The 13,314-nt window shown below is 29.7% G+C and overlaps 1 long non-coding RNA gene across 1 annotated transcript in view; it reads left to right on the top strand.

Moving 5' to 3' along the window:
* The window catches only part of LOC107457118 (uncharacterized), a 37,078-nt gene extending 24,221 nt beyond the window's left edge, over positions 1-12,857 (top strand). Inside the window, exon 3 of the long non-coding RNA XR_001585799.5 lies at positions 4,237-12,857. This is a non-coding gene — a long non-coding RNA (uncharacterized LOC107457118). The remainder of the gene's footprint in view (positions 1-4,236) is intronic.
* The last annotated feature ends 457 nt before the right edge of the window (positions 12,858-13,314 follow it).

Raw genomic sequence — 13,314 nt, 5'->3', positions numbered from 1 at the left:
TAAAAGAGGAATCGTTATAAGAATCGTCATATAAAACACTTGTGAACAATATACCAACATCGAACCTTAAACCTAAATGGTTATCAGTAAATTGAACTTTATCTTGCGGTTCGAACAATATGCTAACACTAAGGTATAATGATGCTCTAAGAACAAACAGTAAGAAAAAAAGCCAAATCAGAACTGCCAAAAAGAGAGTTCTTTCTAAATGTAGCAACCATGTCACCTTTTTTAAACAATTCATCTCTAAATAACTAAAACAAATTTTCACTTTAAACTCACCAGAATTGGTTATTATCATTAATATCTTATGAAATACTGCTGATTTGAGCTCAGAAATTACATAACTTATTTCTTTTTAGTAAGAACAAAATTATTTGTTTGAAAATATCGCCTCGCAGGATAAACTGTAGTAATCAGCCTTGTGCTCTCTAACTTGAAGAAGAGCAGGTTAAGAGCTCGAGACAGTTTGTTGCATACATTTACATTGAAAACACAATCCATTTACGTTAGTTTCGTCGAAAACGTTTTTAATAAAAACAAACTTGAATCTTATTAAATAAAATAATCCCAAGAAGCTGAAACGGTAACACATTGATTGACTTTAAAACTTCATTTGCTTCAAAAATATACAAATCGGAAGTAATAGCATCGTAATATCGGAAGTGATGTTCAGAGAGCTCAAAAATTGTCACTCATTTTCAAGACTCGTCGGACGTGAATGAAGTGTGTGACAAAAGTGATTTAAAAATTAAAACGGAAAGTTGCCAACAAAAAATGGAAAAATAAATCTGAAAAACGAAACTAAAATAACCACGGTAGCCAAGAGAGAAGAAAATAAAGAGAAAAACAGAACAAGAAAAGCCACAGTGGTCCAGATGGGAAAATCAGGGTAAAATTAATTTTCACGCGCTATCACTTGAATCAGTTTTGTTGCTTCTCATTCACGTCTGACAAGTCTTGAAAATGGGCGTCAATTTTTGAGCGCTTGAAGCTCGCCGACTATTATTTCCGATTTGTATATTTTTGCATGTTTTTAATCAAGTAAACTTGTCCCTTGTTTGTTAATTAATAAAGGATTTATGTATTCAGGGTTTAAAATTCAATGGGGGGGGTCAAGTTACAGGGTTCAAATTACAGGGCAAAAAGCTATGTTACGTAATATTAAGAATTACGAAACCGCAAAAGGAATCTTCGGTTCAATATCAGGTTAAATAAAATTTCTCACAGAGTAACGAAAAGTTAGAGATTGTATTATGTTAGACATCATGGTATTTAAGTCAGATTATATAAGTAAATATAGTTTGATTTAAAATTAAACGCTGACAAATAAAACGTTTTTCCCTTTATATATCTTCATAATATTAAAATATTTTTAAAAATATCCTACGTTTAACAGAAGCTACTTCAAAAAATGCTATTGAAAAATCAAAGAAATTTAATTAAAAATTAATTATTAAGTCGACTATAAGCAAATGTCTCTATTTCAAAGCAAAGATTTAGATTGATCATCCAGTTTTCTCAGATTTTTTTTAGAAACTTTTTCTTCACATTAATTTTTAAAAAAATTTAGATTTTTTATTTCCTTTTAATATGCCTGCATGATAAACTTCCTACTCTATCTTGATAAGAACTCTATCTTGTAAAATATTAATTCGACCGAAAACTCTATGACTTTTATATTTTATTTTATAACCCTTCGTTGAACAATTGACGACTACTAATGTTCAACTCCGTAGCGTTGTACTTTTGAAGGGAGTTCCTGGATCAATATTGGAAGAAAATTGCCTTCACGAATGTCTTTTTTGAAGGAACAACGCATTTGTGTTACATTGAGAGAAAAACCGCGAACAGTTAGTTTGACGTCAAGATGACTCAAGCCCATTATCGTCTACCACTCAGGATATTTTACGTTATCACTATGATCGGTGCGAGCCGGGTGCGGAATCGATCGTGCGGTATCGATCATCCACCGCTGGGATTTCTACCCGGTTCACCTCATTGGGAGGCGAGTGCTCTATCCCCTGAGCCACCACGATCCTTTATAGATGTATTGTATGCTTAAATGCTTTAATACGAGCCGGGTACCCTGAACCAATCGAATTATAAATCCAAATTTAACTAGGTTGACGCAATCCCCCGGGTAACAAATAAAATTTTTGCAGGGTATCCGGAACCGGTTCGGTAGAGGATTCGATTTTTACCGGCCACCTGGACGCGATAATATTTTAGTAGTCGGTACATTTTTAGAAAGTTACAATCTTTTTATGAATCATGAAAGTTTGTCATTTTATAACTTGGACACTTTGTACTTGAGTCCGTTAATTATATGATTTTCAAGTAAAAAAAAAATCTAAAAATTGATGGAATTACTTAATCATGTGTGCTCATATCAACCAAATTTTATTAATATCGAAGGGGTTGGACTAAAAGTGATCAGTTTAATTATTTAACAGGGTGAGTTGCCTTTTTAAAAAGTTCTTAAAGGTGCTCATTTTTTATTCAGGGCTTATAAAAAGTGCTCTATCTTTTAAAAAAAGATTTTTTCCTTGTTTTGTCGATTGTAGTTCTAAATTACAACAAGTGCATGATTTTCACAATTTTCACTGTTTTTGAATTTTATTGATTTTATGTTCATAAATTAAGAACTTTAAGCGATGGAATTTTTTTTTTATTGCAGCCCAGATCCTAATTATAATTTTTTTAAGAAAGAGATTAAAATATTTTTGAGTTCCGGAAATGTACTTAAAGAGTGCTTATTTTTTGTTAAAAAATCTGGCTAAGCAACCTTGTTTAAGTTTGAGATGTAAAACATCATTTAATCTGCAGTTTTTAATAAACCAAACATAAACCCTATTTAAACTGGAAAAAAATAATTTGTCTTTTTAAATTTGTTCATTGATTTTTTTTTTCATTTTGTGTTTTGTGCAGACAAGAATGATCTCATAGAAGACGCCTCCCTGAGGTCAATCTTTGATGCTGAAGTGATGCAATAATGACCATTTGAGTAAAACTCAATGGTGCATGAATAGTGAAACTGCTTATGGCAAAATAACAAAGCGAACATTCACACTGAATATAAAGTTGAACTGACACTATATTTTATTGGCAATCAAATGTTTGAACAAGCGTTGCATTTTATAGAGGACTCAATCCACATTTGAATACGAAATGAAAATAACTACATTCGGACCTCTATTTAACGAATTCGCTAAACCCCGATAAAAAATTCGTTAAAAAGAAAATCACCGTTTGAAATACTTAAAAGACTCAAAACATGTTTTGTATTCACAAACACTAGACATAATTAAAATAGCAATAGATACACCTTTACTTTATCTTGCAAATTATTATCTGCTATTGAATTGTTTCAAATCATTTCATTTAGTTATTTCTTCATCATCTCCGTCTTCATCTTTGTCTTCCGCACAATTTATTGATGTATTATTTTTATTTTTCAAACTATCTAAAATGTCCGATTCAACTAATGTTTTTGTGGTTGCAACTTCAGAATCAATAAAAAGAAAATCATTCCTCATTACATTATAATTAATTTCGTGGTTCTCTCTTAGCTGTACCCACATTTTTTTTAAAGTTCTTCTAAAGGAATATCCTCGTCCTCCGCACTTTCCAAATTCTCCACGCTTTAGCAAAACTGTTACGAATAGTACGATCCACAACATTATAGTTCCATGCCTTATAAATTTCTGTTATGCTTTCTCTTAAATTGATTCTTTTCATGGATTCCTGTATGAAATGCAAACAAAAAGAGATTTTACTGCTTTCTCTGAAAAGTAAATGGCTGCGAAAATCAATTCAAGGGCATTTCCCTCATAAAATGCGTTAACAAGTTTGAAATGTTCTGAAATATTTTGTAAAATAGGGAAAATGGATCTTAAAGAAAAGTTCGTTAAATAAAAAATTTACTTCGCTATTCGGAAGTTATTTTACGAAGAAATTTAAAAAAATTCCTGGTTTCTCGAGAAAAAAAATCGCTAAATAGAGAAATTTGCAAAATGAAAGTTCGTTAAATAGAAGTTCGACATTATATTATCAATTTATTGGTTGACGTAGCTTTGCGAAGTCGTCAATTTTTTTTATTATTTATGACTGTATTTGTTCCGGAATAAGAGTTTTTTTTCCCTATACTCTTATTTCAAGTTCTTTGCGCAATTTGAACCATGATGTTTATTTGGGTAATGTGCCCACTTATTAATTTTCTACTTTTATTTCTAGGATACGAAAACCACAAGGATCTAGGATACAAAGACCTAGGATACAGGATTCTAGAATACAAAGAATTCAAGTACGTTGAATGGAGGGCCACAATGGCACCCAGGCCACAAACCTTATGTCTGACTGGCAAGACTGGCTGCAAGCCGCAGAGGATTGAGTTGGAAATCGATAAGTACATTTTTACATCATTATTTTCGAAAATTATTGATTATTATTGCTTTCATCATTTATCATCATGATGGCAAAGTAACAAAGCGTCAGAATGTTCATAGTGAATATAAAGACACTATATTGATAATAAGTAATACAATAACTGACAATATATTAATAATAAGTTATATTGATAACTGACTGTCCAAGTCTACCCCACCGAATCGAAAAAAACCCTGATAAAAGTTCTATAGCTTCAACTTTTGCAAGTGAAGTAATCGTTATCATATCACGTCCGGGTCACCATTGAGGTGAAGTTAAATAAATGTGTGTTCGCTTATACATCGTAACCAATCGATTATAATCTATCTTTTAATAATTAATTTCAAACATAACAGGTTACAAAAAATGCTGAGAGTTTAGAACGAACGACCGTTCTTGCAAACATCTCGATCAGAACTGTACAGTATACAGCTCATGAGAAAGTGAAAGTTATAGTAGTAGTTGCGAGGTAGAAGTCATCACATGCTCTCATAAAGTTACCTCATAACATGTACTGGAAGGAGGAATCACTACACTAGCAATAAGATTTCATTTATGATTTGCTAGTGTAGATTTTTTTGTAAATTTCTCAATGCGGTCGTAGCACAAATGAAAAATTACCGTACACTGTGGGTAAGTATTCGTGGTTTTATTATTTCGTTATTGTTATATTGGCTAAAAAGACGTCACTTTGATTTTTCGGGGGGATAACTTTTCATATAAAGTGTCAATTGGAGCTCGTGAAATATGAAATTTTTGCGTAAGCTTTTAACTTTTCTTTTTTAAAAGAAATGATACGAAAAAAAACGTACGAAACTTAAACAGAAATCGTGTAAGTGGTTGAGGAAAAAGTTTGTCACTGACTTATAAACATGCTTTATAAGCATCGATTTTTTGATGTTGTACTATCTTAAATAAAACTGTTTAATGGTTCTAAATATATTCAGTGACAATGAAATTATTTAGCAGTCGAAATTGCATTCTATATTGTATTAGTACCCATAGTTTTTTGTTGACCAATAGCCTTCGTAAAATTTTAAGGAACTAAGTTTTGTAAAAATTATTTTTAATCCATAATTATACGTTCCCTCTCCTCTGTATTTCGTTTAATTTTCAACTTATACTTTTTGGCAATTATTCTAAGTGTCTTAATGTTACGGAATTTTGACTTTTTTTCAATAAACCTAAGTGTTCAGCTCAGATTTAATAACTTTTCAACCGATTTTACGATGTAAAAAATATTATTGGGAAATTAATATTATAATAAAAAATAATAATATCGTGAATGGATTATGATGAACCTAATTCAATACGCATCGCTTTATGTATACAATTATACTTAATCATTAGAAGCCCAAATTTTTATGCCGTTTTGAGAGATGGTTTTCTAATAGTAAAATATTCAAATGAATAAATTGTGAGTAGATAAAGACATGGCGCATTGGTGCTTAAACGTTGGGAACTGGTTCTTATATTTTAAGTTATACATTTAATTTGTAATTTTTGTTGCTTTGATCTTTAACTTTAAAGGGAGAGAGAGAGAGAGAGTTAAGAAAAAAGGGGTTACGAATCACGTGTTAGAAACCCTAAGTGCTTATTGTGAAACAAACGCGAAAAGAAAGATTAATTACATTTTAACCCCTTACGGGACACCACGTAAACGGTATATGAGTCCACATACGTGATGGATAAAATCATTTTATTATTTTGTCACAATTATTGTAGCCATATTTGCAACTAATTAATTGTCATTAATTATGCATCTATAATTAGTTTTATAATTAATCATTATAAATATTCTTGGTGGGATAGTGGGAATTAAATGTTGTGTACTTCTGAACCGTTAAGGGTTGAACACTGAAAGGAAAAAAAACCTCTATAATGTTCGCATTTATCGTAATTTATAAAAGTATTTTGCTGATACTTTTGATTCATTATTACATTCAATAGCAATATTCAGCAAAGAACTAATCCCGTGGAAATTCTTTTTCCAATAATTGTTTTAAAAATGGACATTGCTACATTAGTGCTACTTACATAAATGCAACGGAATAAAAGTTATTTACTATTGACAAAGTTTCACAATAAGCTCCTAAAGTGGCATCGCGCAACACGTGGACCAATTCTGCCACAGCTCAAAATAGTATTTTTCTTTTAAGTTTTAAATGATCAAATGAAGATATTGATGTTAGAAATTTGTTTAAAGGTTAAGTAAACTTTAACCATTTAGCAGTCAAAATCTTTGTTGCAAAAGTTGCACAGATGATGAGATTGTGGTGCCACTGGGAGTGCGATGCTTTATTTTTTCTAGTTTTGTCGAAACAAGCTCCGATCTAATGTCAGTGCCCAAGTTAAAATATTCGATTTTCCATTGATGAAAAAGCAGAATCTTGATGGTATTCCTCAATGAATCCATCATGAACCATTATATTTTTCATGGTAACCAACTTAAGTAACCATCACCTCAATTCAGGAATTCGGACTGATTTATGATGGTCCAACATAAGATTAGCAACTTGTTTTAATGGTTTGTTCATGATAAACCATCAAAAATTTCCATCATAGTTTCTTAGAAATCAAATGTTAGAACGATCATGAACAACCAATGTCGGAATTCGGACTGATTTGTGATAGGCCAACATGGAATAAAAACAAAATGTTTTGACGGTATATTTCTAAGAACCAACAAGAATTCCCATTAATATGTATAGTTTGATCCATCATGGACCATCACGGATCATCATGGATTGTTGGTCCATGAGAATTCTCTTGATGGTTAACCATCATAGTATTAAAGTAGAATTTTCCACCGTGGAATGACGGAAGTTTGCTGTCATATCAAGAACCATGGATGCATAATGGTAAATATTGGATGATGACCATTAAAAATTTTGACTTGGGTGAAGATGGAGGGAAAAACTTAGTTCTTTTTAGTTTTGTATCGAGAGTCTACTTTTATAAAGCAGAGGTGCTTACCATTACGATTTGTTCGTTATTATTACACTTTTATTGTAATTTAAATTTCGGATTTGGAGAATTTCCGTTTAATTTAAATTTATTTGACCCTTAACTACCAGGGGCTAAGAAATTTTATAGTTTGCAAATAATATAATTATTTTCTACTCCTCAAACAATTTTGAAAGCAATAAATAAAAGAAAGCATTCTGGTAGAGGCAGGAAATTTAAAAAAGGGAAAGAAATCTCATTTTCTACCTTCCAACAAGCTATTCTGAAAACTTAATTTCTTATAGAAAAGCATATCAGCATAAACTCAAATCTGAAATGCTATGGGAAAAAATGTTTATTGGGTCAAATGCAACATGCCAAAAATGCAATAAAGGCTAGTTCTTGTTTACTAAATGTTTGAAAAATGATTTCAATTAATTATTTTAAATTGACCATTTAATAAAAGAGTGCGTGGCGTTTTTAAAAAATGCTTAAAGGTGGTTATTTTTGATTTACGCTCTCTAAGAGCCCTTAAAGGTGCTTTTTTTCATTGCAGGTTTGTAAAAGTGCTTAATTTTCATTCTTTCAAAAAAGATTTTTTCTTTGACCTGTCAAGTGTCGTCATAAATGACAAAAAATGCATGATTTTCACAATTTTCTCTGCTATCAGAAACTAGTTATTTTATCATGATTATGGGTAGTCTTTGAAAATATTTTTCCTTTTTGTTCATTTTATGAATATGAATGAAGAACTTTAAACAAGAAATAATTTTTATTACTGCACAGATCCTGGTCATGATTTGTTTTTTTGAAAAGTGATTGAAAATATTTTTTGAGTGCTTAAAAAAAGTGTTTAAAAGGGGCTTAGTTTTTGTTGAAAAATCTGGCTGCGCACCTGAAAATCTTGTTACTATTTTGTTCAATGGTAAACACATGAATGAGTTTATTAACATTACATGCCCACATAAAACGTGAATTGTATATACATTTTAAAATTGCGTAAAAAACTAATTTGATTCCCTTAACACCAACTTTATATATTTTTGTGTTCTGATTTCAAAATCTAGTTCGAAAAGTTGGCATCTCTGTCAAAAGGGACCACTCTAAAAAATCAAACTTTTGACCTAAATTTGATTTAGAGGAATATTGAGGATGCGGGGAGGATATCTCAGAGATGGGATGAAACCTTTCAATTTTAGTAACCATTTTTAGGTCAAAAGTAAACTATCGATGTTTGGTGTTTAATGCAGTTGTTATAGTTTTGGTGATAGATTGAGCAATTTGGTGAATTTGGTTTAACCAAAAGTTTCTCTAAAATTACGCTAAATTGGATTGTTAACATTCCCAAAAATGATTATTATTCTACGTTTTATGTGTGTTTAACCTGAAAGTGAGAGGCGACACATTTCCCATGAAGAGGTGTGTTATTTTTCATTTACAAATTAATTAAAATTTTTCCCTTTGGGAAGGTGCATTTTTCCTCTACGAAAAAGAACTTCCAGATTGAAAGCTCCCTTACTAATTCAATAAAAGTTCGGTTATTATTTGATTAATTTGGTTACTATTTGATTTTGTTAGCTCTTGGGTACGTAAGGCCATCATGAGTTTGGCTTTGACTCTTTTGCTTAAAAGGTCTGCATTAAAATTAATACCAAGTAGTATTTTACTACAAATTCATGGAAAATGAAAATGGTGTTTACGAGTGATTAAAAGTCTTCTTGAGGAAGTTTTTCATATTCAATTTCAACTATTTCATAACTGCTTTGAGACGCTACAACAATAAAAATTACTGTACTGCTAAGCAGAGCCATGAAAAAGATTTATCTGAAGAGCCCGTGTTTAGATATTAATTTTTTGTCCGTAAAGCAAAATAAATAAATTTGTGCTGCACTAATTTGGCTGCAGATTATGATTCTGTTATTTGTTAATTAAGCTTCGAAAGAGATAGTGTTTTAAAACTACCAATTAATTTTTCTTTTTTTTTTATTTATTTTTTAAATGTTACATACTTAACTCACATATTAGATGTTTAATATTGAAATAGGATTATTTCACTGGGCAATTTCCTAACACTTAAAAAATATTTTAGTTTTTTCTTTTTTTTTTGGTATTGTTATTTAAAACTGAATAAGAAATTCGTAGTAGCATCTGTTATCAAAGAAAAACATAGTTCAAACCACTTTATATGCTTAAGACACGTATAGTAGCTTATGATTAATAGAATATTTTAATAAGTGTTTTTGAGTGATTATATTTCAAACGAAGAAAAAAATTTTAAACTATTGTTTAACCTGTTTATGACCTGTTATGATTAGCTATGACGAAATATTTCGTCATACACGAACTACTACTCTGAATTGCTTGAGGTAATTACTTGAATGATTATTTAACTATAAAAAAAGTTCCAAAGAGTTGAACAAAAGTTTATTCCCCGATTAACTAAACTGTCGATTCAAGGTTAGAATACTTGTATTATCCAAGCTGGATAACTTGCATAAATATCAGTTATGCAGGTTTATATACAACTGAGCTTATGTTGTTCATTTCCCAATTATTAGCTACTATGATGAATTTTATTCCATTTTTAAGATATTGTGTGTTAATTTAAAAGTCATTGTAGCGAATAAATTTTGTCAAAAAATTTATCAACTAAAAACATTTTATTTCAACCCCCACCCCAGAGCAAGTATTATGGATACGTTTTCTAGAGAAATATTACTAATTTTGAAAAACCGTTTTAAATTATACATTAAAATAAATAAAATTAAAATAAAATGAAACTAAGACAAATTTAAAATAAAATAAAATAAAATTAAACGATTTTTTCCTCACTTTAAAGAAGGGTTTTAAAGAGTAATCAAATATAAGGTGTAAGAAATAGTTGAATTCCCAAAAGTATGTGTAATAGTAAAAGAATAAATTCCTAGTTAAAAACGATAATGCCTTTTCATTGTGAAGAACCTTTTTAAACAGAAGTTACTACTTTTTAGTTGGCTGACAATTTTTTTAGAATAAAATGTTGTCTAAATAACTAATACCAAATATTTTTTTGCGTTCTATAAAATGAAAATTCAAGGATTGTTTACAATAAACTAGAAATAATTAAAATTCTATTTATCATGAAAATGCTGTATTAATTATTCATGATGAACATTTATGCGTGAAAATCAGTTTTGTTTCTATCGTATACTCTACGAGAAAGTCAAATAGGTTCAGAAATGATCAACCATTTCTATACATTTGAATTTTAGTCTTTTTTTTTTTTTAATTCGAAGTGTTAAATTGTTTTTAACACAAAGTATATTTTTTAATATGGCATTTAATTCCTGAATATTTTTGCTGCGCATTATTTTTAGAAAGTAATGCTTTTAACTTTAAACTGCAGTTTACTATTGAAGTCGTAAATTGTTGAAATATTTAATTGCTTGAATTTGGGAAAGCGTTTAACTGGACTTGAAAAACGTTTCTTAAAAAAATGGAACTTTTTTTCTAAATTTTGTATTTAGCTGTAAGCATAGACGTCGGATATTTTTCAAAATTTAATTATGTAATAGGATAAGATTTAAATTAATCTAAGAATTCTAAAATAGCTTTCTTATGAGCTATCAAGGTGCGTATCGTTTTTAAAGGTGCTTATTTTTGGTTTACGTTTCTTAAAAAACTCTTGAGGAAGCTTTTTCAATTTGGGGATTGTAAAAAGGGCTTTTTATTCAAACTGATAATTTTTCTCTGCCGTGTCGTCAAAAGTTACGAAAGCAAAATCATGATTTTCACTATTTTACTTTCTATATTTATCAGAAGCTAGTTTCTTTATCACAATTATTTAAAGTCATTGAAAATATCTTTACATTTGGTTGTTTTTATTTTATAAATGAACTTTAAACAATCTAAAAAAAACTTTTTTTTATTGCTGTGCATATCCTAATTAGGATTTTTTTTTACGCAAGTGTATGAAAATATTTTTAGATTGCTTGAAAATTACTTAAAGGGTGCTTATTTTTTGTTGGAAAGTTTGACTACGCACCCTGACCATGATGAAAACCTTGCTTATAATATTAACTTTCGGAGCAAAAGACGGTAGCCTTCTCTTACAACCCTCCCTTTTTTGTGCCAGTCTGTTTTCAACAATCACAAGAAAGAATCATATTGAACAAATATCCCTTTTATGCTTTGGAGATATCTAAATGTTAAAATGATATTCTGTTTAAGAATGAGCACCGTTTTTCCCCCCCTTCTTTGGGAATTATTTAACCTTATTGTCCCGCATATGACAATCCCGCATATCAAAAAAAAAATTATTTCAAACAAGTAGGGCAACATACGTTTAATACGTGAATGATATAAATTTAAGTAAATCGTTTTCTTTTTAAAAATGTTAGGATTCTTTTATCATTCATTCATTTCGATATGCAATCATAAGATCGTAAGAAATATTTCATTATAAAAACTTTATCAGAACTTCATAAATAGCTGAAATCAAATTAGTTATTTTCTGTTGCAAAATTTTATACAATTTAATACGCTATGGACTAGAGACAATAGTAACCTTTCCCTCTTTTATTTTTGTTCAAGACTTAATTTTTAAAACCGTTTGATTTTGTTGCATTGACTACTTAATAAAGTTTATGATTAACTCAGTAACTGTTTCCAGATTTTGAGCTAAAACTATGCATTCAACATACATGGTCAACTATGCATTCAACATACAATTTATTCACGTGTCAACACCATATCTTTTGAAATCTGGAACACATTGAATGCCACGCTAATTTTACATGGCTTCCCCGTCTAGCCAAAATGATTTTCGTGTGTTCTATATTGCATTAATTTCTTCAAACTATTTTAGCAGCGATAATAATATAAAAAAAATAAAATCATTAAAAATTTTCTCGAATTATATGTTTCTAATAATCTTGGCCCCACGGGGGTCACAGGTGACCCACGTGGTGCTACGAACAAACTCAGTGCCGGTCACCGGTGACCCATGTCATTCAACGTGGTAACTCAGTTCAAGACTCGGGGACAAATATATATCGGTATACACTCCACTTTTTGGGATTATTTTTAATAACTAATCCACACTTGGCTTCATGGAAAGGAAAAGTAAGAAACTTTCTATTAGCCCGATGATACTTTATAACTATACTGTAATGAATTTCCCGTCCATCGCTTCTGTTAATTATGTAGATTTTTATTTAAAAAAAAGAGGAAAATAATATGTTCTAGTTTTCCGAAAAGTAGTTAAGCACACAGAAAAATTTTCTTATGCTAATAATTAGAAAACTTTACATTTTAGAGGTTCTATCTCATTTTGTTTCTATGAATTTGTCCTTGGGTTTCCATGAGCAAACACCTAAGGGAAAATGTGTACTTTCATTATTAATTATTCTTAATTGTTATTAACTTAATTTTACTAATCTTAATACAATAATTGTTTATTTTGGTTAGTAATTTGTTTTAAATTAAAATATTTATAATCAATGTTTGAATAACATTGAGAAATTTTCAAATTTTTTTAATTGATTCAGAATTATTATCTTCTTTCAAATTGCCTTTAAAACTTTCTTTCGAGGATATAGCATTTTCAAGAAGCATTCGAAATAAATTATAAATTTTTTAATATGCAAATATTGTTATCGTTCTCTTTTGATATAACAAATAGTGTTAAATAAAAAAATTCCAAAAAAAAATTTGCAAAAAATATAATAATATAGTAATAATAACATAATAGCATTCTTTTATTTATTATTTCAAAGTAGCAACGTACAACAAAAAATTTAAACAATTATAGTTAAATTCAATTATTCACTTGTGTAGACAAGTGATAAAAAATTTAACAGTTTTACAAATAATTAAAAAAATTTTTTTAGTGTTGGTGACTTGAGTGTGTTCAAATTGTTTCGGCTTAACACGTGACCTTTTGTGTAACAATATTCTAAT

The sequence above is a fragment of the Parasteatoda tepidariorum genome, chromosome 4 (assembly GCF_982258835.1).
Source record: "Parasteatoda tepidariorum strain Cologne lab strain chromosome 4, Ptep-v5.0, whole genome shotgun sequence".
NCBI classification, from domain to species: domain Eukaryota; kingdom Metazoa; phylum Arthropoda; class Arachnida; order Araneae; family Theridiidae; genus Parasteatoda; species Parasteatoda tepidariorum.
This window is presented reverse-complemented; position numbering and strand designations above follow the sequence as displayed.